Source organism: Lagopus muta, chromosome 1 (assembly GCF_023343835.1).
Source record: "Lagopus muta isolate bLagMut1 chromosome 1, bLagMut1 primary, whole genome shotgun sequence".
NCBI lineage: Eukaryota > Metazoa > Chordata > Aves > Galliformes > Phasianidae > Lagopus > Lagopus muta.
In genome coordinates, this window is record NC_064433.1 from 81,338,055 (window position 1) to 81,360,951 (window position 22,897).

Here is a 22,897-nt window from a genome sequence, read left to right on the forward strand (position 1 = left end):
AAAAAGAAGCCCACAAAACAACAACAAAACCCCTTTTTGTTCTGCTTCAGCACAAGAAGCTTGATGGGAAACAGTTAGGCTGTCAGAAAATCTGTATTTGAGTCCCATCACTGCTAGAGGCTGCAAGTTTGACTTCAAAGACATTGAATCTTGCTGTTTCCCTCTTTCAGATGGGCACAGTAGTTCTTCCCAGTCTCCCAGGAGGACTGGTGAGCGTTCTGCTTCTTCATGTGTGAGGTGCCTAGCTGCTGTGTTGGTGATGGAGGTCTTGCAAATGGCCTGGTTAGATTTCCTGAGAACAACTGCAAATGGATGAGATCTCTGAGTTCCCACCTACCTGCTGCCCCCTTACAAGAATGTAAGGTTGTTCCCTGTACATTATTCCCTGCGTATGTCCCAAACAGTGAGGTTTCTCTTAAGGCAGTTTCTTACAGCCTTCATAGATCTTGCTGGAGTAGAGGAAGAGATCATACATCAGGCTATGTGTCGTGCCTCAACCCTCAGCTAGCTGACTATCTCTCAGTCTGTAATCTGCATGCATCCAGGTTTTGTCCAGGGGAAAGCAAAACAGCTGTTGAACTCTGCAAGGCAGTCAGAAAATGAGGGAAGATGTTCTTCCAGAGAGTAGTGAGGTGGGCATCTTCCCAGGACAAACCCCAAAGACTTGCCAGAAAACTAGTATGCCCAAATCTGGTTTAAAATCCATAAATACACAACCCTCTTTTTTGGGAAGATATTCACTTGCAAACAAGTTGGCATAATCACTGTTTAGGTGGCTGAATATGGCATATCTCTTCCTCAAGGCTCTTGTGTTGTGGAAGAACTAATGCCGATGCAGATTCCCTCATCTCTGTGTGGAGGAGCTGAGGTTTAATTTAAACAAGGATCTGTTTTTACCACCAGGGGTTAAAGTGCTTCAGTGAGGTCTACACCTCAAACTGAAGCAGCATTTTGATCAGCAAAGTGCAAAAGTAAAGGCTCTTTACCTATGCAAATCACAGTCCCTTGGTGTTACGGGCTCATTGGCAACATGAGGATGCAGGAAGATGTAGATCTACAGGTATTTGTTCTTCCCCGTGGTGGTGAATGAGGGGAAGTTTGTTGGTGGCTTTTTTGGTTGGTTTTGCTTTGTTTTGTTTTGTTTTGTTTTGTTTTTTGAGAATTTCAGGGTTCAAGGAATACAAAAGATGCTTAAAAACAGTCCTTGCTCCTCCCAGTCCTGCCTCATGGCTAGCATCAGACTATCAAGCAGCAATCTGCCCAGTTTGAATTAAATCTCACGTGTGGCAAGAATAATATCATAAAGCAGTGTATTTCCAGAGCTAAGTCAGTTTGCAGTTCTCCACTAAAGCACATGAGGTGTGCTCAAAGGTCATCCTGTCCCAAAATGCTGTCCTTTTGTGTATCTTCTTGTAAAGACAGAAATGATTCTCAGTGATAAGTATAATAGAACTAGATAGGGTACAACTCATGCCTATGGCTCTGCAGTTCACTGTGGTACCTTTGATCAAGCAACTCAGTGACAAAGCTGTTTGTGGGACAGTGTCCTTTCTCTGAGATATTTTGCATGTGCTGTGCAGTGTATCTGAACCCACTGTGCACCAGCAATCAAACAAACAATTCCAGCTTCCTCCAAACCAGTCGTGCTGCTTTTAGAAGTGCTGGAGGAAGCATGAAAAATTCCTTCTTGTTTGAAAGTCCTGAAGCGTTGGTCAGCAGGAGATCTGCTGCTGATAGACTCTTGTTCTTTGGCAATGAAAGAGATCATAAATTACCCCAACTGACCCACACTTTAGAAACATTACTTACATTCTTAAAAAAGAAGGGCAGATGAGGACAATAAGATCTCAGGAAACTTTCAGAAATGCTGCTGCCAAACCTGCTCAGAGCTCCCAGCATGATCCCTCGTTGCTGGGAACTCTTGCTCGAGCCCCTCTTTGTGCCTTGGACATGCTTTGACATTGCTATTCACAGAGACAAAAGGAGAAGGGCAAGGGATCGAGGCAGGCTTGGGAACACCAGCTATTTACATGGGAACAGTGGCATTAGGATCAGGAAGTATAAGGCCACCACCCAATTGCTTTCCTAATAGCCTGCTTTGACAACAGATGCCTTTGTTCTGCCATTGCCCCCAGAGGCATGGTGTCAGGAGTGTTAGCAGAGCAGTTTTTGAGCTACTGAATTGTTGTCACATTGTTGGCATAGGGACTGTGGTAGATTTTAGTGACAGGGCTGGTGCATCACCTCTGATCTGAGTGTGCTGACCATGCCAAACACAGGCTCCGGGAGAGCACTGCCTATTCCCTCTGCTCGGGGAGGCATCACATGGGTTGTCCTCAGATCGTTTAAATACAGCTGGGCAGGTGACATGTTGCCATTAACAGCTGGACATGAACTGCATGCACAGTGCAGATGTGGAGTTATCACCTAGATTATCTGGACACTGACGTTTCTGTGGCTTGTCTTTGTCCCACTACTCACTTGGGATTACCTGCTACTGGCAGCAGTTGGCAGCATGGGCATCAGGAATGGATCGACACTGCAGATAAGCTGCAGCAAATGCAGTGGCAGTGAGATACGATGGTAATTGGAAAGGCTTATTGCTTTCCACTTTATTTCCATGTGGGAGGGCCAATATCAGCTGCCACTGACAGCCATTCCATTTTGATTTTAACCAAATGAAAATGAATACTTTTCAATGGAGAATTTTCTTGACTGGGTTAACAGCCTCCTCCTACTTCCTTGCTCTCAGCACCAAACTTACCCATTAATCCCTTCATCCCATAGTCGGAGCAATCCACAGCATCAGCTGGGTATTGCAGGGGCCCTGCTTACAGTCTCTGGTTGTCCAAGTGGGCTGTGCACCCACAATTCCTGCTGCTCCAGAATTTCAGGCTGCCATTTCCAGCTCTACACATTTAGTGTTGGTTCAGGGCACCAAGAGGTGTGAGCTACTTCAGAAAACTGCCTTCGTGGTGATTCATCCATGTTAGACATGCATTCTCTGACACTGCTACCAAAGAAATGTGAATCTCCTGGCTCTCTGCTATACAGATCTGTTTTTTGCCTATACCATCTGGCTTTTTATCTCTACCACATATACAGTGAGTGTGACAGTGGTAGTCAACAGGACAATGATTTCCTCATTAGGGGCAAAAAGGAGAAAGAAAACAGGATCCAGCATGACTGTTTCAGGGTGGAAAACGGGAGACTTGGGTTTGTCAGAGCAAAACTACAGCAGGGATCAAAGGCTGCTGCTGGTGGCTTGTCACCGGTGACTGATTCTTGCTTTCTCTCACCTGCGTCCCAAACTTCATATCTCACGGCCAATGCCTTCCCCTCTCTATATTCCCTTCACACGTCGGCACTCAGCCGGCAAGCGGAGCGGCAGAGAGCGAGCGTGAGAGCTGGCAGGGAGTCAATATATTTCAGTGTTTTATTACTACGGAGCTGAAGTAGCATTTAGTTGGTTAGGCTCAGCACAGAGTGAGCAGTCTAAAGTGACTCAGATATCGGGGACAACGATTAAAGGCACAACAAAAAATCCATGGATTAATTAGCAGGTCAATGGTGGTTGAGTAGTTATTGCTAAATTACAAGGTTTGCATGTACGAGAAGGGATTGATCACTGGATCTGCTGGCTTCTCTGCCTGTGTGCTAGAGGTGGGGGTCAGTGAGATGGATTCCCATTGCTGCGGGGGCTGGGAAAGGGGTCAAGAATGGTAGGGAATGGTGCTGCCCAGGGTTTACTTGCCCCTTGCATGAGCATGTGTGTTTTGTCTGTTTAGTGGAGGTTCAAAATGAACTGATGCTATCTGCTAGGCAGCTCTGCAAAGCCCATTGGGCTGCCAACAGGATGGAATGGGGTGCAGCCCCAGCGAGTGGAGTGGAGGATGTGATGGGCATCGTTATGGGTGGATGGATGGGTCTCCTTTCAGCGCAAGGAGAAATGAGCTGTTGGGAATGGAAGTTCCAAAAGTAGGGCTCAGACAAAGTCTGTAAGGACATCAAGACACACTTGCCTCCACTCTTACTGTGGACTACTGGACAATTTTGTGGAGGAAAATGTCTGTATATATTTATATATATATGCACACAAACATAGAAAGGTATATGCACACACACAGACCACAGCTTCCGTGTTGGGAAGAGACACAAAGACAGAATTGCAAACAGCTCCTTTCCAGCATGCTGGGAAACAGACGCTCTTCCCTTAGAGGGCACAGGAGAGTTTGGAGAGGGACAAAATCTTTCCTGGTGTGGAGTGGAAGGGAAAACACCATTTTCTCCACCATCACCATGTTCTGTAGTGATGACAGCTGGAATTGATCAGAAAAAAGAAAATTATCCCCAAGATCTCCATGTAAATGCAAAGCAGGCTGCTGGGGGGAGGGGTTGGAGGGAGGAGGAGGGAGGAAAAGAGAGAAAGGGAGAGGGATGCTGCCTAATGGATAGAGTACTGGGGGACTCCATGGGCTCTGTGTTGGGAGCTCACCAGATTGCTCTAATGTGCAGAATAATCAAGCCGTCAGAGCCCTCGTTCCAGCTCTGCTCGGAGGCAGGCAGCGCCGAGAACATTTTATCTCATTTCCAAATGACTTTTTATGCCCAGTAAAATGCTGTTTTCATATCAATTAATAATTCAGCTAATAACACAATTAAGGAATCCGCCTTTTGCTGGGAGCCATTTCAAGGAGACGGCAGGGGAGGGGCAGGCATAGCATCAGGAGGCTTCAGGCTGATGCTTCGCTGCACTTGTGGGTCGCTACTCCTGCGCAGAGTTATCCGATAATTAAATGTGTGCGTCGGGGAAGCCAAGAGTTATGGGTCTTGTGTCTCTCCATGTGACAGAGGCACTGTGCATCTGTTGGCAAACACTTAACTTCTCTTTGAGCTTCAGTTTACCTCTGAAAAGTAAGGTCTGCGCTGCTTCCATGCCGTGTTCTGCAAAGGGAACGTGTTGCTAAATGTTCTGGTGCTGCTGTCACACAGGCCAGGTCTTCCTTATGAGAAGATATATGCCGTGTTAGGGCTTTGCAGAAACAAAATACCAGAGCTTAGTGGGTCATCTGGGATTTATTGTCTACCGTGTAGCAGCAGAAATCTTGGTATGTTCAGAGCTAGCTATTTTTATCCCGATTATGAGAGTCCAAGGGTGAGGCCTACTCTGTAGATTTCATATTGGCTAAGAATATGATTATTACTAATTTGAAACTGATGCAATTATACGGGTGCAAATCTTGATATGAGCAAAGCAATTTTTTTTAAATGTGCCGTGAATATGTATATAATCTATTTCTTTCTTTCTCCATCCTTTGCAAACCTCCTCTAGGGTATTCTGTGATAGCAGCTCTATTCCATTATAGTTCAAATCGTACAGTGCATGACGGTAGCCAAAGCTTGCGTAGGACATTTAACTGCTGCTCTTTGCTATCCAGAAGAGGTACAACAGAGCCACAGTAAATGGGACACACAATATCTGAACATGAAAATGTTGATTAGGCTTTGTTCAGAACCAAACTGGAGGGTATCTATCTTATCCTTTCTCAGGATCTGACCCTTGGTGTTGTTGCTTTCCCCCATCTTTGGCAGTTTGATTTACCTCTTGAAGGCAGGTTAACTTTTGGGAATAAATAAACAATCTCTATTTAGTTATTTATTGCTTGCGAAGATTGAGTCCCGGTTGACTGATTGATGGTTCTATCTCCAGTTCTATAAATCAGCACTTGAGAATGTATCACATGCTAGCCGCTCTCTGAACATGCAACTGGTCACAAAGGAAGATCTACTACTGCTTTAGATCTGCTTAGCTTACTCTCATCCTAGCTAACATTCCCCTTACGTCCTCTCTCTGGCTTATTTAGGTGGGAGCTCTTCGCTGGACTGTCATTATACATCTGTGTTGTATTGCAGACAAAGGACCTCTGTCTTCATGACAATCTTTAGATAATCTTTAGATATGTCAGGGATCTCAAGAGATCATCTGTTCCCTCCTTTAATCTCACAGCAGAACTTCCTTTACCTAAGCCTAGATTATCCTAGATTATCTTTCATTGCAACCATAGTTCAGATAATAAATCTAAGTAATACAGCGTCAAGAGGCAATAATTTTCTGTTTTTTTTCTGATATTGCTGTTGCCTCATCAGTTTGTGCTTGTTTTGTTGTTTTGGTTTTTTGTTTGTTTGTTCTTGTAGTTGGTGGTGGTTGGTTGGTTTTTCGGTTTTGTTTTTTTTTTGTCATTTGTTTGGGGTTTTTTTGTGATGTTTTTTTTTTAAGCAAAATTTGCATGAAACATGCCAAATAGTGTCCCAGAACCTCATCAGATCAGTTCAATTCTATGGGAGTCAGCAGTACAACTTTAGTCTCTTCCAGAGAGGGTGAAAGTATGATACCTTTGAGAAGAGCAGCTGTCAGCTGCAACAAGTTGGATTAGATCCAGAACCACAAATGGTCCATGACCCAATCCGCCCCTTCCTTAGCAAGAGGAGCCTTTCCTGCTGCACTTCCTTTGGCTAGGCTTTGAGATCTCTATGCCCTGCTGTTCACAGTCAGAATAATTTGTTCCCTCCCTGTGGTTAATGTTGTCATAGAGCTTGTCTTGCTCTTTTTCATTTATTTATTTTTTTAACAGAACAAGATGTTGAGGAAAACACCTGCTCGATTTTGCTTTTCTTAATGAATAATCTGTAAAACATTAAATAGCACCACAGACCATTAAATGCCAGGAGAGATAATGGCCATGTGGTAAGAGTGCTAGCATAGATCGTTCATGTCAGGCATCTCCTAACAAGGTGCCTGGATGTGGGAATCACCTGGGAAATAAAGACAGCCAGCATCTGTATGTTTTAGGGAAAGGCGCTAACTGTATTTTCTCTCTTTCTTGCTTTCTTTTTCTAGGTAAGTGAAGCTTTGGTTTTCCTGTGTGATAACTACTAGTTGACTGGCCCTTGATGAACTGAGAAACTGATGTTCCTCAGCTGAGAGTCAACAGTGAGGGTCGTTCAGTCTCAGATGTTCCCGGTTCTCCTGTTTGTTCGTGAGTTTTTGTCATAAAAACCCTTTGGAAAAGAATTTCTTGCAGTTCTGTGATCCAGCAATTGGGATGGTTAACCTGCATTGCTTTGTACCCTGTCAGTAAGCTTTTACTTGTGTCGGGGTACTAATGGTATGCATACTGTTGTCCTGGGCTAATGGAATGTCATCTGTGATCAGAAGTCTGTATAATCTTTTTTTCCTGCCCTCTTGCCCAAGCCAGTTTATAATGAAATCATTGAGCTCTGTCCCTATTGTCTGTCTTTAGCTTAGGCGTTAAGAGGGCAGTGCTCCTTCTGGAACAGGCACTTGTGCAACTTCTGCTTTGTGGTAACAGTATGAAGGCAACTGCATAGTGCCATAGTGCAATTTACATGAGAACAACAGGCTCAAGCAAGTGTGCTCATATCTGCAAAGCTGATTCCCATTTCAGATGCCAAGTCCTTGTGGTGCGTGACCTGAGTCTGCCAAAGTATCTTTGAAGGTATTTTTATCACTCCTGTTCTGAAGTTCTGATGGCCACATTTGAAATCAAGATTTATGTCAGTATGGACTTAGCATACATGAAGGCCGTAGTTCATCCTTCCAATTCTCAAACATCTCACTGTTACGTCTACACTGTACAGCTTGTAGTGTACTGAGCAGAAAACTGGCCACAGAATAGCATTTTCTGTGCACTTGGCTCTTCAGATCAGTTTTAATGCGAATGCTACATGATTTATTGTTGCTCTTCCTCTTACTTTGTACATCCACGACATTAGGCAGTACGCCAGACTTTGGTCTGGAAGACCAGTGAATAACAAGCTTAGAAATGCAGCTATAAGGAATAAGGGATTCTTTTGGGTACAGATACAAGTCCTACTTATACAGAAACAAATAGCCAGCCAGCTGCATAGGCACAGGTAACAAGAATTTTGCCATTGATTTCTGTCAGTCTGTGGTATTAAGTTATCATGGATTGGTTCTATTCTTTTTCTTCAACTATGGGAGGAAACAGTATTGGACAGGTGGTATTCAAATACATCATTTGTATGACATGTACTTCTGCTCACAATTGTGGTATTGTGGTCCTGGTTATTTAGAGACATTGTCCAGATTACATGCTATATTGTAGTGGATTTAGCTAAGGAAGGAAGATCTGGTACTGGTCATGGACCAGTCCTAAACTTGTCCTGAACAAGGGGTTCATAATAACCATGCTTGGGAAATACCATACTTCTATTGCTTAAGCAGTTCTGCTAGGATATTCCTGCTGAGTGCAGAGAAATTATGTTGAGTAGCTGATCTTCTGTTTTAAAAGGAGAAAATAAATGAGAAGAAAAGGATAAAAGGAAAAAGAAAAGAAAAAAGAAAAAAGAAAAAAGAAAGTTTGTCTGTGTGGGCCAACTAGAATAGTAAATATCTGGGAAACCGTATGGGAACATACAGTTCATATGATGAGTTTCAGATACAGAGGTAAACCATTCAACTATAAAAAAAGGAAAGAGAGTAAGGAACACAAGAGGAGAACAGATAGCATTCATATTTAGGACTGCACTGCTTGTGTAGCTTTAATATGATTGTTGTGTCAAGCAAAGGTGGTTCTTTTGCTAGTGCATTATCTGGGGCAGGTATTACCTGGGGGATGAACTGTGAGGCTGTTTCCTGTGTCCTGCAGGCTGTGTGAGTGGAGGAAAGCATCTTTCTGTAGCACCTGTGTCACCAGCCTGTGCACAGCAAGTTTTTGGGCATGTCTTCATATCAGGAATTTTCACCTGGCTGCCTTATCTTAAGCAGTGTAGGGCTCTGTGGTCTAGGCTTGTCCCTTTTGGATTCAGATTACCTCAAAGAACTTTACTGCTAGCATAAGGCTTAAATTTCTCTCTGATGAGCTTCAGGATGCACATCACAAGAACAAATGTGAAAAAAATGAAAGGCAGATAGTATAGTGTTTTAGCTGAGTTCAATAGGGTTTTCAGCACAGAAGATGACAGACCAAAATCTGGCATCTCTGCCACCCTGACACTTTAATGTATTTAGATCCCCGTTGCACATTGCAGCCATGACAGACGATTGCAGGCCAAAGACACCCTGCGCAGCGACATCAGGCAGAAAAGCTGTGTAATTAGTTCAGCAGCTACAGAGCCAGAGAAAATCATCTTCTGTCTGTGTCCAGATGCAGCATGCAGGGAAAAAATCTTTTGCGTTGGTTGCATAAGCAAAGCCTTGACGTTGCCACTGAGGAAAATGATTTCTGCTTTCCCCTGGCCTAAAAAGAAAAAACTCATCCTTGTTCCACAGCTGGAAAAGGGAAAGCAAGATTTGGCACACTTGGGACACACGGGTCATTGGAATCCAGATCTTCCCCCTGCATCTCCTCCTGCAGTGCAACATGCATTTCCTCATAACAGGAGCATCTAGGACCCCACTCTTCTTGCTTGTCAGCTGTACCAACGTGTGTGTCTGCTGGCCTACATTGCTGAGCACATGCATACACTTGCTATAGGAAATATCCCTCCTTGCTCCCTTCTGCTTTGTTACTTTTTAGCCAGATGAGTTTTCCAATCTCATTCATAGCAGTTGCACAAAGAACTGCTCTTGCACCCTGTGTGTAACACACATAACTGATAGTAGAGAAAGGCTGTGATAGGATTGGTAGCATCTTATGCCAACTGTGGCTTTAATTACTTGTTGCTTTTTTCATTTCCTTTTTTTTTCCTTCCATCCTAGCTTCTGCTATCCTGATACAATTGTATCATTAGTTCAAAAAGACTCAAGCATCATGAGGTTTTACAACCCTAAATAGATATGGGGTTCCTTTTCATTGGTATCCTATTCTCCAAAAATCTTGATGGTTACGCGTTTATCTGAAATGCTTAATTGAGTTTCTTTCTTATTGACATGGCTCAGAGAGCTGACGCTTTTAAGAAAGCCATAAAGCTGTGGTGATATTGAATAAATCAGTCAAGCTGCCATTTGTTCAAACAGTATCCTTATATGGACACTGGGAAGCAAGGAAGAAGTCCTTGCCCAACCAGGATTACAAAAGAAATTGACGCATCATTTATGGCAGCCTTCTTATCATTATCATTAGAGCTAATGCCATCATCATTTTCCCCAGTGAAAGCAAGGCCTCTGGGGCTTCTCTGCTTCCTGACAGTGGAGACACCCGTGTGCATATTAATACGCAGCTTTGCTTATGCTAATGGCTGCTATTTGTAACATTAATATTTTCTTCCACCATAAAAAAATAACAACAATAATAATAATGCTTTGTCGTGAGGATTTGAGCTCTAATGCGCTTTGCAGGAGTGGAAGGGGAAGAGAAAAGCTTCTGACCTAATTTTTGTATCCTTGAGGGAAAGACCAAATTTGCAGATGGCATAGGTGCTGAAACACTCGCTCTCCTCAAAAGCAGTGTGAAGGTCAGTGGGGAAACTGGTCCACTTCATGCACAAAGCAAGCGACAGCATCATTAGAGCTGATCGCTGAAAATTCCTGCTCAAAGGCACTCCTGGCACTGAATCAGCAGCAGGGCAGAGGTGGGTGCAGTCAGCCATCAGGGCATACCTCCTGAGCCTCAATATCCTGCTGTGGTGTAGCATTAAGAGTACTTCCCTTTGCTTTCTGGAGCAGATCTCTTCAGTACAGTGCAGAGGCTTTGATACTGCCCCATTCCTGCAGCATTCCATTGCCATCATTTCTGTCACAGTTGTCATCTCCGTGCAGAAAGGAAAGTTGGACCCCAAGCCTTTTTCAGTCTTACTGTAGTCACTGTAGTTATTGGAGCCACACAGGATGATCCCACAATGGGAGGTGCTGTGCAATGGCAGATCAGGAAAATTGCTATATATTTTCTCACAGAGTTTGCAGTTGTCTAAGCTCTCCAATGTCTAGATTTGGATTGCTGAGATTACCTGTTTTATTTCTAAGCTTCATTCTTTTCTGTGGCCTTTGCTCACTTCGCTTACAAGAAGGGCGCAGAGTTCTTGGAACGGGTCTAGAGGAGGGCCACTAAAATCATCAGAGGGCTGGAGCACCTCTCCTATGAAGAAAGGTTGAAGGAACTGGGCTTGTTTGTCTTGGAAAAGAGAAGGGTCCAGGGAGAGCTCATTGTGGCCTTCCAATATTTGAAGGGAACATACGAACAGGAGAGGGAACAGCTGTTTATGTGGGTGGATAGGGATAGGACAAGGGGGAATGGTTTTAAACTGAGACAGGGGAGGTTTAGGTTAGAGATTAGGAGGAAGTTTTTCACACAGAGGTGGTGACGCACTGAACAGGTTGCCCAAGGAGGCTGTGGATGCCCCATCCCTGGAGGCATTCAAGGCCAGGCTGGATGTGGCTCTGGGCAGCCTGGTCTGCTGGTTGGTGACCCTGCATATAGCAGGGGGGTTGAAACCAGATGATCATTGTAGTCCTTTGCTACCACAAGCACTGACTCATATCTCATAGCTCCTCATCCAGGCACCTTTTGAACACTGCCAGGGTCGGCAACTTCACCACCTCCCTTGGCAGGCCATTCCAGTGCCTGACCACTCTATTGCCCCACTAATGTGGGGGCACTGCATCCCTGCTCTGCAGCACAGGTGCTGAATTGTTGGTGTTCGGTTTTATGTAAGTAAATAACGAAAAAAGTAAAAGATTTTTGCAGGATGAGGGAGTCAGAACCTTTAAAAATGTCTGTAATTAGCTACTTTGGGAGCAAATAACGATATTTAATGGGCCCCTCGGTGATAATCTTAGTAGCTTTTCCTGATACCTGACAAATACTGAACATTGTGTACTTAATTTTAATTAACAACTCTTTAAAGAAAATGTCAGTGATGTGCCAGTACCTGTAGCTTATTTGGTACTAGGGGGGTCACTGTTTTTCTTGTTGCAAAAAGAAAGACAGGAAGATTATGTTTTTCTGGATGAAACTGCGTGATCCCAAGCAAGGATCTGTCTTCCCTTGCATTTCTTCTGTTTTAAACTATTTAGAGCCCCTCTTTCTGCATCAAGGGCTTATGGTGGTTTTTACCATTTTATTTTATGACATGAAGGGAAGGAGGAAGGAAAAGACCACACCATATATTGAAACCATACGTTACAGGATTCGATCAAAGGAGAAGAAAACAATAAGAAAAACATCCCTAAGATTATCTTTCTTTCAGAGCTGATGTTCAGAGATGTTCTTTCTCAGTAGTATCAGGTTCCCTGACTGTCTCAAAGCAAGAGACTGACTTCAGAATGCCATGTAAGTCAGAAATGAACGACACCATCCTCGCCAATGCACAATCAGCACAAACAATTCTCAAATACCTGCATTTGTTCTTTGCATCAAGGTTCAAGACATTTGAAGGTTACAGTTTCATACTTTTCAGTAAATACACAGAGGTTAATGAGATTCTTTTTTTAAAGTGAGCTGAAATTTTCTTGAAGGTTCATGGGAGTTCAACCCATATATCACAACTTGAGTGACTTGTGTCACAACCGTGAGATTTAGGAATACTTCAGAAACAAGAAAATTATGCATGCAACTTAAAATAGAATAGAAATGACACCTACTCCAGTTCAAATAATGCTAAATCTAAAAACAGCTGCAAACATTTTACTCTAGTGTTCCTGATTCTCCTGTATCACAGCTTTTACTGCACAAAAACTTGTGAATGAAACTTAGAGGAGGTTGAACGTGGCTTTGATTTTTGGAACTCCTTGTACATTATTTCAGAAACATAATACTGAGCCCATTGAAACCTTATTGTTTTTGAGAAGGTAGCAATTTGCCTTCAATAGAGAAGTGAAATTCCAAGTGAAAGCAAGAGTCGTAGCTAGTAAAGAATTAGGTATTCAACAGTCTTTCAGGACCAATTAGTTGAAGGTGCCATTGGCAGCATAAGCAACAACTATTTGACAGGACGCTTTTGGAAAAGATGGAAGTTTCAGGTTTTCTTTACTAAGATGGTTCTGCAGTAAATTCTTCTGTTTATAATCTTTGTGTGAATTTGTTATTGCTTTGTCGATTCTACTATAGTGGCTTTGGTTTTTAACGATGTGATGTAATAAGAAAAGTCATCTTCCAAGGTTCTCAATCAGATAAAGGTCAGTCATGGCTGTGGTAGAAACACACCAAGAATTATTCAAGGGTTATTTAAAATAGGCTCTGAGGGGTAGGAACCTTAAAAGAAAGCGTGTTCTTATGGCAGGGAACACAGGACTGAATCTGCTATGTGCAGACATCTCCGTGTCCAGATTTGGTCAGCAAAATCATTTGGTTTTGCTGCGCAGCTCTGCCTCAAATAGATGGAGATATTAGGTTCATTTGTACATTCTCTGTGTCTGCATTGGCAGGATTCCTCAAATACCTGTGGAGAGGCACAAGGTATTTGTCAAGTGCAGTGGCATAAAAGAGATGTCATGGAAAATGATAGCATTGGCAGTGCAGCACTGAGGAAGGCAGTAAGACTTTATGGATTCTCTGGTACCCGTGAGTAACACGCATTGATGTTTCCTCTCTAGGCTACTGGGTGCTTTTAGGATGCAAAGAAAAATGGTACTAAAGGGAATACCTTGGTTCACTGGTTGTAGAACTCACTCAAAATGCACAGGTAATAAAGCAGCGTTGTCACTTGTGCCAAAAACTATCTTGGTTGCTTGCGGGATGGTGCTTGCGGGAAGGGGCAGTACGGTTGCAGGGGCACCAGTGGCAAAGAGAAAGTACTAGGTAAGGGAGGAGGTTAGTACCTTGTGTGCATTTGTCCTTGTAAATGTTCCTGCTCTTTGTTAGTAAGCAGGGGATATCCTCCTGCTGGTTGTTTGGTCCCTAAGCTTTGCAGGGTCTGAGCTGGGTGTAGCACCTGCCCTTAAAGGCAGCCTAGGCTCTTGCATAGTAATGAAGTACTCAAGTAAGTCATAAAAAAGTCATTCACAGCAACTGAGATGGCTTGTCACACGTGATGTGTTTGCATGTGTACCTAAGCTCAAATAACATTCTTTCTTGAGGACCCAGAGGAAGTCTCTGTTCCCAAGTAGTTTCTCCCAATTGATTTCTCCTTGGCTTGGTGCAGTAAACACGTGATACAAAGCTTGGCAGAGACTGCTTGCTTTTATCTGTGCATCAGGAATGCCTAGGATAGGTGAGATTCCCAGTGTAGTCTCTTGGTTCAAAGAGTGTTTGGTTTAGCTCTCTGTCTCTCAGCCGCACACGTCAGCTCTGCGTCTGTTGCCCCCTCATGACATCAACTACCAGACTGGAGCTCATTTGACACTAAGGTTAATTTTCTTTAGCCACTGACAGACTGATTTAAGTGTCAGCTCGTTACAATGGCATTCTAATTAAAGCCCCACGATAGCCTTTGACCCCCAAAAATGACTTGGAAGAGAAGAAGCAAATAGGGTGATAAGCTTTGATACTGGCACATGGGAGGAAATATATCCTGCCTGACGCTTGTGGGTGTCAACTCCAGTTTTATCAGATTGTCCTCTGGAAAGGACTGATTATTAGTATTTATCTCCCGGAGAAAAATTCAGCAGCACTGATTTCTTTTGCTTCAAAGGAAGTTGTACCTTTTTGCTGGGAATAGATTTAGTCCTCTGCCTTCATTTTCAAGGTGTATTTTGTGTAGTTTCTCTTCCAGAAATGTTGATCACTACTATGTGGAAGGTCAAAACTTTACTAGAATGTAGGAGCACAATTGCTGATCTCTCTTTTTTAGGCTATGGCTGGGGAAAAAAGAGATTTGGTTAAAGCAAGGGGGTTTTTTGTTTGGTTGTTTGGTTTTGTGTAGTGCATTTGTGTCTGCATCTACATGCTAGAAAAATTATTTTGTTTCTGGTATGATACAGCCTTTGAAAAAAAAAATAAAAATGGGACAGCCATCCTGGGTCTAAACATGTAAGTCCTGCACAGTATCAGGACTATCTGCTGTCCAAAGTAGATCCTTTTAGCAAAGCTGTTACAAAAATGCACAAACTCAACACATCCTAGCTAGGAGTACTCTCTGCCAAATGAGACTCTCATTCTTCTTCTGTACCTTGATTCATGCCATTCTCTTCCTATCCTATCAGGCCTCCTTGCTTTCTATTTCCCTGCTTCCTTCCCTCTCCTGTCCTTTAATAGCTTTTACCCTCTCTCACTTCAGTGGCTGTGTCCTTAAAACTTACAGAGGATAAAATATCCTCTTGTCTAACTTTGGCTCCAGCTTTCTGACATTGCAGTGGAGAAGAGGAAAAGAAAAATGACTGACAAACAGAAACTTTGCAAGTGCTGGTGGATCAGACTTTCCCTTCCTAGATCTTCACAGCTTGACATGCCTCAGTTGCTTGATTTAGTAAGTCAGACACTGATGCTCTTAGCACATGTGGTGAATAGTAGTTTCTTTTGCAGTGAGTTTTCCTTCCCATATTTTACTCAATTACTGACTGTGTAGGCTGTATATGTGAGCACAAAACAAGGACTCTGAGTCTGAAGGTATCAGTTAGTGGGCAAGCCAATGTGGGAGGATAAGAGTAGGATGGGGAAGTGCTAGGTCTGACAATTTCATCAATGGAATGATGAAATCATAGTATTTTATTATTGACAGTAAAGGGGCCTGGAGGATGTGATCCACTTGAATTGAAAAGCATTGGCAATCAAATAGTGTCCTTTTCCTTTACTGATCGTACCTGGTACATCTGAGAATGTACCTTAGTACGCTAAGTCTGTGGATGGAACCCTGCAGAACTCACATAAGAATCCTCTTGTTTCTTTGATGAATGTGGAGAGGTAGGTTTGCCCTCCATTGAAAAGGTGGAGAAACAAAGCAGAGAGTAAAGGTGTCATATCAAAATTGTGTCAGAACGTGCTAAAACTTGACTGTTGTATTTCAAACTTGATCCAAAGTTCACTGAAATCATTTAATCTTGCTAAGAGTCAGATTGAGTTGATTTTATTTATTTATTTATTCATTCATTCATTCATTCACTCATTCATTCATTTCATATGGGTAAATACCAGTTAATTGAAACAGAAACTTAGGTGGAATTGTTTTCATTTCATAGAATCACACAATGGCTTGGGTTGGAAGGGAATATTCCCCCCTCTTCATGCATTCAGGCATATGCTCATTGCTATCTCCATCATCTTTAAATCAGAGTAAAATACTTGGTTGCAGAGACTTTCAGCAAGGAGTGTGGGCCCTAAGGGGGTTTATTTTCATACAAATGTATTATGCAGAAGGTTGATCTGATCACAGGCAATTTGAACTATCTGTGCAACCCTAGGAAAATTCCTTTCAGAAATGTAAATGATGTGACACTCCAAAGAACACAACAAAACCAAACAAAGAAATGGAAAGGAAAGAAGAAAAAAAAGTTGGAGTGTGTACTGGTGCAGATTATGGGCATTTTCAGAGACACCAGGTGGAGGACACAAGCTCTCAGAGCTCTTTCACCTTCCCTCTTCCTCCTCTCAAAGCATAACCTTCCCATACAACAGCAAACTGTTGCAAGGTGCTGGAGGGAGAGAGTGTTGCATTAAATACAGTTACAGATTACAATAAATGTTTCTATGGCAACAAGAAAATGCCTTCCACGGCTTTTATTTGTTTATTTATTTATTTGAGCAAATAGGCGTGAAGTGAAGGTTTGTAAACAGAAGGCAGTGGACAAGATGTGAGCAGAGGGCTTTCTAGTGCCCTGCCTATGGTGCTGGCTCACCTGGGCGTACATTTCTTCCGCTGTGTTGGGCATCTTCAGCCTTGTTTCAGTCAGTTCCAGCTCTGATTTTGGACTTTGCTAGAATAGGAAGGAAAGCAGGAGGGCAACAGTTTTGTGCTTTTCCAGGTCCTTCGTTACTGATCTACTCAACAGTGCCAGAGGCCCAAATAGCCTGTCCTTTCACGAGGGAGTGAGCAAAGCTTTGTTTTTCAGTGGGATTCCCCCATCCTGCCCCATTGGAGAAGCCCACTCCTGACCCTGCAGAGATCTCTCTGGTAGAAGTAATAAGTGTAATGAGGGCAAGTTAATCCCTGCTTTCATAGAATATTAATCTTCCATTCACGAGAATTCACTGGGCAGAAAGATGCACTGTAACTGAAACCTCTTTGGCTTCTTCTTGCCAGCAGTGCATGGAGAGGCCCATCTATTATTAAAAACCCTATTAGTTGTGGTAAGATTGTACCACCCCCTCTCACTGTAGTTTCTAAGTATTGTCTAATTGGTTTTTATGACTATGCCATCCCTGGGAGCATGTGGAGCTGAAATGCACATTTGCTCAAACGTTTGTGTTCCCTCATCCTTGGTGGGGATGCTTTTAGACCATTTAAGGTTTTGTCAGCAGGATAAAAAAAGAGAGCGAGAAAGGAAAAGAAAAAAAAACAACTGAGGGGAGGCATTTCCCAGGCTGGAGACAACAAGTAGGCAGGCCCAAAAGGCTCAGTTTGGCTGATCCCCACAAGTCCTCCAGTGATCTTACCCCTAAAGGTACACATGTTTTGTGTCCCCTAGTGAGTACAGATGGCTTGAAATGCAGCTGGTGTTTGCAGCTGGTACTGTGAACCTAGGGGCCCTCTCTGCTGAGCTCTCCATACATATACCGGCACTCAGAGCAGAGTCTGCTTACTCAGGAGAGGAGCTGGGAGCGGAGCTCATTGAGGACAGGACAGACTGTGCCTATTAGGCACAGGATATGACCAGATTATCATGATGACTAGCAGCCTTTTTACATGAGACTGGTTCCATCTATTGCCTTATCCCTCTGTTTTACCATGCTTTTCCTCTGTTTCTCTGCCTTTGGTCTTTCCCCTAAATATCCCTTCAGACTTAATACGATCCTCTGCATCCCATAGTACTGTACCCATTAAGCAGTACTCCTGTTGATCTGTAAGATGACCCAAAGGTCCTCATTGGTTGACTCATCATCATGATGTTGCCAGGATGTGGAGACAGTGTTGGGGCAGGCATTTCTCTGACCAGGTTATTTGGCGTTTTGGTTATTTGGTTTCAGACTCCCCACTTGATAGCGTCCACAATCCTTTATGTCCGTGCAGATGAGATTTTTAACTTACCACCCAAACCACACGTGCTGCAAGTACCCAAAGGAATAAGCATCTTACCCTGTGTCATGCACATCTCCAGTAGTAGTAGCCTCTCACTTGCCTCGCGCTCTGCTACAGTCAGCATGTACGTGGCTCCAGCTGGATGTGTGAGGTTTGCATGTGGAGAAGTTCTGGCCCTCTGACTAATGATATTTGGGTGAAGGGATGCCACATGGCCTCAAAGTGCTGGGTGAGGTCAGTGAGATTTCCATGTTACTCCCAAGCAGTACAGGCATCGCTTGTTTAGAAATGACTGGATGGCAAGGAACCAAGTCTGGTGAGGCATTTCTGAAAGAAAAAAAAAACACACTGATACCCTCAACAAATCTTTCTGTCCCTTTGATTTCCTAAATATTTTACACATTTTGGGCCCAGAGTCCTTAGCAGTAGGTACAGATAAGCCTTCTTGTGAGGTGTGATGTGACTGCCTTCTACATGTGAGTTGTCCAACCAGGAAAGTGTAACAGCTTGATAAATATGCTCTGCATGGGCATTAAACAAGCTGTAACGCAGCATCGCTGCTTGCTCAATTCAGACTGGGACATTCTAGTTTTTGTGGTCACTGATCAAACGAAATTGTTTGTTACGGCCGGGTAGTTTGGTGTGTGGTCTTGATTTCATTCATTCATTTCCCAGGCACTGCTGCCACGCACCAAGCTGAACAGTTTAGATAGGGTATCAGTTGGTTGAGCAGGGCAGCTTGAATCTGTGTTTTGATAGTTTTACCGTGCCCTGAAACAGGCACTCACGCCACTGCTACGTGCTAATGAGAGCAAAAGAGTGTTTTGCAGGGATTAACACCCAGCGAGATGTTCGTGGTCTCCCCCATGTTGCACAAAGCCTACCCCCTCCTTGCTTTGTGCAGGCTGGCAAGGCACACTCACACCAGGAGCTCTGGCAGGTTTTCTATAATGCTTTTTTCCCTCTCTTCATGCAGTCTCCTGCTGAATGTACTGGGTAAACAGGTTTTTCTCTTTCCTTCCTGGAAGAGACTATTACAGATTGCTCCACTCTTCCTGTCAGTGTTTCACGTTAGTGTGCAGAGCATGTTGTTCTTTGAGCAGTGCCCGTTGTTCTAATGGGATCCATTTAAAGCAAACTCTACTGTAATTTCATTTTCCTTAGAGAGAGGGGGGAAAGTACTTTCTACTCGGGGCTATATCCATGCTACTCACTTTACATCTCTCTAGCAGGATCTGCAGCACACTGATTTCTCTCCAAGATCACTAGAAAATGCTGAGAGCTGAGGGGCCCTGGAGGAGTGTTTGCAGATGCGCTGCTGCTCTGCACCACTTCCCACAGCCAGAGCCCCATCTCCTATCCCTGGAGCAGCCTCAGCCATGGCTCTCCCTCCTGTTTGTTGTTTGGTCTGTGACAGCTAGACCATGCAATCTGCAGCAGGCTGCACCTTGCATTCAGTTCTTTAATGCGCATGATGCCTACTATGGTTTGGTGTTTGTAGTTTTTGGTTCCAGCACTGGTATTTATTGACTGAAATCACCTGGGAGCCTCCCACACCAGTGAGTGTCCTCTTTGTGTAATGTTGGTGCATCTATAGTGCCTGAGATGCCCTGTAGCTCTGGGCAGAAATTCAGCGAGGAACTGCTGAGCAGGGCTTTTTCCCAAGGGCCCCACAGCACTGTAAATCAGTCTCCCTGTAGCCTTCTGTGCATTAGCCTTCAGGGGATGCAGAGAAACTTGTCTGCTGGCTGGGCCACCAAGGGCTGGCTGAGATGTATGGGCGGCCAAAGGAGGGAGTTGTTTTTCTGTCTGAACCGCTTGCTATTTTCCTGTTGTGTGGGTTGGGATGTGTTGCTGGATTTGCTTTTGGTTTGATGTATTGTTGTTTGTTGAATGGCTCAGGGGTTTGTATATAACATTGAAATGACTGGGACCCATGAGGGGTGCTTTTTTATCTTGGCATTTAAAAAGAAATCAAAATAGATGAGATGTTTTTCGCATAATTAAAGATCACACCTAAATCAAATGCTCTAGACCTCAGTCTCCTCTATTTCCCCACTTCCCACTCGTCTCCCCCTCCTACACGCATACAAAGTTCAGCTGTTTCGGAATGCAGCTGAGAATTTCCTACTGTCTAGAAAGCATGAACTAAACCTCTTTTCCTCCCTTTTTCAAAGAAAAAACAACACCCACAACATGCAGCACGTTCGTGGTTCTCGTGTCAGCACTGTAGCTGGCACTCCTCTCTAGTTTCAGTGTAGGTTATTTCTGAATTACCCTAAATAGACCATTCCCCCATTCGGAGGTCAAGGTGAGTGCAATGATAGCCAAGTCCCCTTGTTGGCAGCTCTCTGTGGGGAATGATATTAACCTGCACGCCTCTCCCGCTCCTACTCCCTACAGCCTGTTATTAAACAAGGACAAGTGGGTAGCTTGTCTGTGTCTGTGTGTGAGAGCGCGACTCTGTCACCTGATGCATACAGATGGCTTATTAACCAATTAATTCATAGGACTAAATTGGTTAAATCAAACTAAATGACACCCAATTGCTGTACAAGGGTAGAAATGGATTGGAATAAGTGTTTCTTAAATGCCAGCCTCGTTGCGCAAAGGAATGAGTGGTGAAGGGAGGAGGGGAGCTCATGGAGGAGCAGGGAAGGCAGCAGACACTGGCAGCAGCACAGGCAGAGCCATTCAGGGCATCATGTCCTAGGGAAGGAAGCATCTCGCGAGCCCGTGGCTGATTGTGCTGCCAAGAAATCAGATCTCTCTTTTTGCTGATGACATTTTAGGGCTGGGAATTCCTCCTGAGAGAGACTTCCAGTTCCTGCCTTCAGTCTGTGGGCAAGAAGAGGGGGCTGCTTGGGTCCTAGACTTCAGTTGAAGCATGAAGAGTCATTATTGTTAGTTTGTCTCAGGAGTGAGGGTTTGAATTTCAGAAGTGCAATCTAGTTCTAAAGTGTCTAAAGTCTCTTGGAGCAGCTGATGTTCCTAGAAGCTCAGGTTTTTAGTCCTCCTTTAACTGGGCCCCAAGGACCAAGTGGCTTCAGTGGAAACAATTATATATTTTAAGTCTTCAAATAGAAAAAGCACAGAAGATGTCATGTGTGCATCCATTTTCTGGAGGATAACCCCACTGTCTACCTTACCTGCAGCAAGATCATCAATTGCTTAGGGACGCTCCTCTGTAATGTTTCCCATAGTGGCATTATCTGTACGTGTGTATTACAGAAGACTTTTCTCCATAGGACAGCACTCCTTTTTTCCACACCAAATACTAACCTTTTGCTCTGAGTTGTGATACAGATGATGAACTTGATCGGATTGACTGAATGACTGGAAGAGGAAGGTATTTCCCCTGATCCCAGTTCAATTTAACAACTACTGCGATACATAAGAGTCATAACCCAATTTGGAATAGGGGAGGGAGTACAAAAGCAAAAATACAAAAAGCAGAGTTGTGCATCAGAAACTACTCAGTGGAGTTTTATCTTACAGTTTGAATGTTTTGCCTGCCTCGAGGCTAGATCTTATATCAGCATATCAAAGCTGTGGTTGCTTGTACCACTGTTCTACTGGAGCTGATTATCAGAGGGAGGTCTTCTAGTTGCTTCCTTTGGCCAGAGCTTCATCTTGATAGCCATGACTAAAGGGGAACGTGTATGGCTTGTGTTAAATTGTAGAAGGGAGCTGTTCCATAAGGGAATATGGGAAATGCTGAGGTACAAGTCCTACATAAGATGGGTGCATGCAGCATAGTTTATGAGGTTTATGGCCTTGTTCAGCATGGCCCAGGGCTGACTCTTCATTGATCATCCACCTTGTGGTGTCTTGCTAAATGCATATCCCCTGGATAGCATTTGAAATCTGTACCCCTGTGCCTGATGGCACAAAACACAGTGGCACAACCCTGGATCAAGCTCCACATAAGGGTGAAGGTCACAGCCAGTGAATTGTAGACTTGTAGAATTACTTGGGTTGCAAGGATCTTTAGAGACTGTCTGGATCCAATCCCCTGCCGTGGGCAGGTCTGCCACCCACTAGATCGAACTGCCCAGGGCCCCAGCCAACCTAGTCTTGAATGGCTCCAGGGTTGGGGCTTCCACTGCTTCTATAGGAATGATTCCAACATTTCACTACCCTCTGAGTAAATAATTTCCTCCTAATACCTAACCTAAATCTCCCCTCTTTTGGTTTAAAACTATTCAGCCTTGTCCTATCACTATTAGATCATGTAAGAAGTCAGTCTCCCTCCTGTTTATAAGCTCTCCCCATGTATTGAAATGCTCTCCCATAGCTTCTCCAAGCTGAGCAAGCCTAGCTCCCTCCGTCTTTCTTCATAAGAGGGGTACTCCAGTCCTTTGATAACATTCATGGCTCTCCTCTGGACCCACTCCAACAGCTCCACATCTTTCTTGTACCGGGTGCCCCAGGCCTGGACACAGTTCTTCAGAGGGATAGTCCCCTCCTTTGCCCTCTTGGTCACCCTTCTTTTGATGCAGCCCAGAGTATAATTGGCCTTCCAAGCTGCAAGCGCACACTGCTGGCTTGTGTCCAGCATTTCATCCATGAGGATGCCCAATTCTTTCTCTGCAGGGCTGCTCGCAATGAGTTCTTCTCATCTTTACACATATCTGGGATTGCCCCAACCCAAGTGCAGCATATTGCACTTGGCCTTGTTGAATCTCATTAGGTTCACATAAGCCCACTTTTCAAGCTTATTGAGGTCCTTTGGGATGGCATCCATTCCTTCTGTTTATTAACTGCACTGCTCAGCTTGGTGTCAACAGCAAACTTGTTGGGGGTGCACTGATTCCACTATTCAGGAGCAGAGCTTACTTCTGGGATGGGAGCATTCACTTCCTTG

The 22,897-nt window shown here is 43.8% G+C and overlaps 1 protein-coding gene across 1 annotated transcript in view; it reads left to right on the forward strand.

Annotated features, from left to right (window-relative positions):
• The window catches only part of LOC125689536 (limbic system associated membrane protein), a 957,706-nt gene that overhangs the window by 121,240 nt on the left and 813,569 nt on the right, over positions 1-22,897 (forward strand). The window lies entirely within an intron of this gene.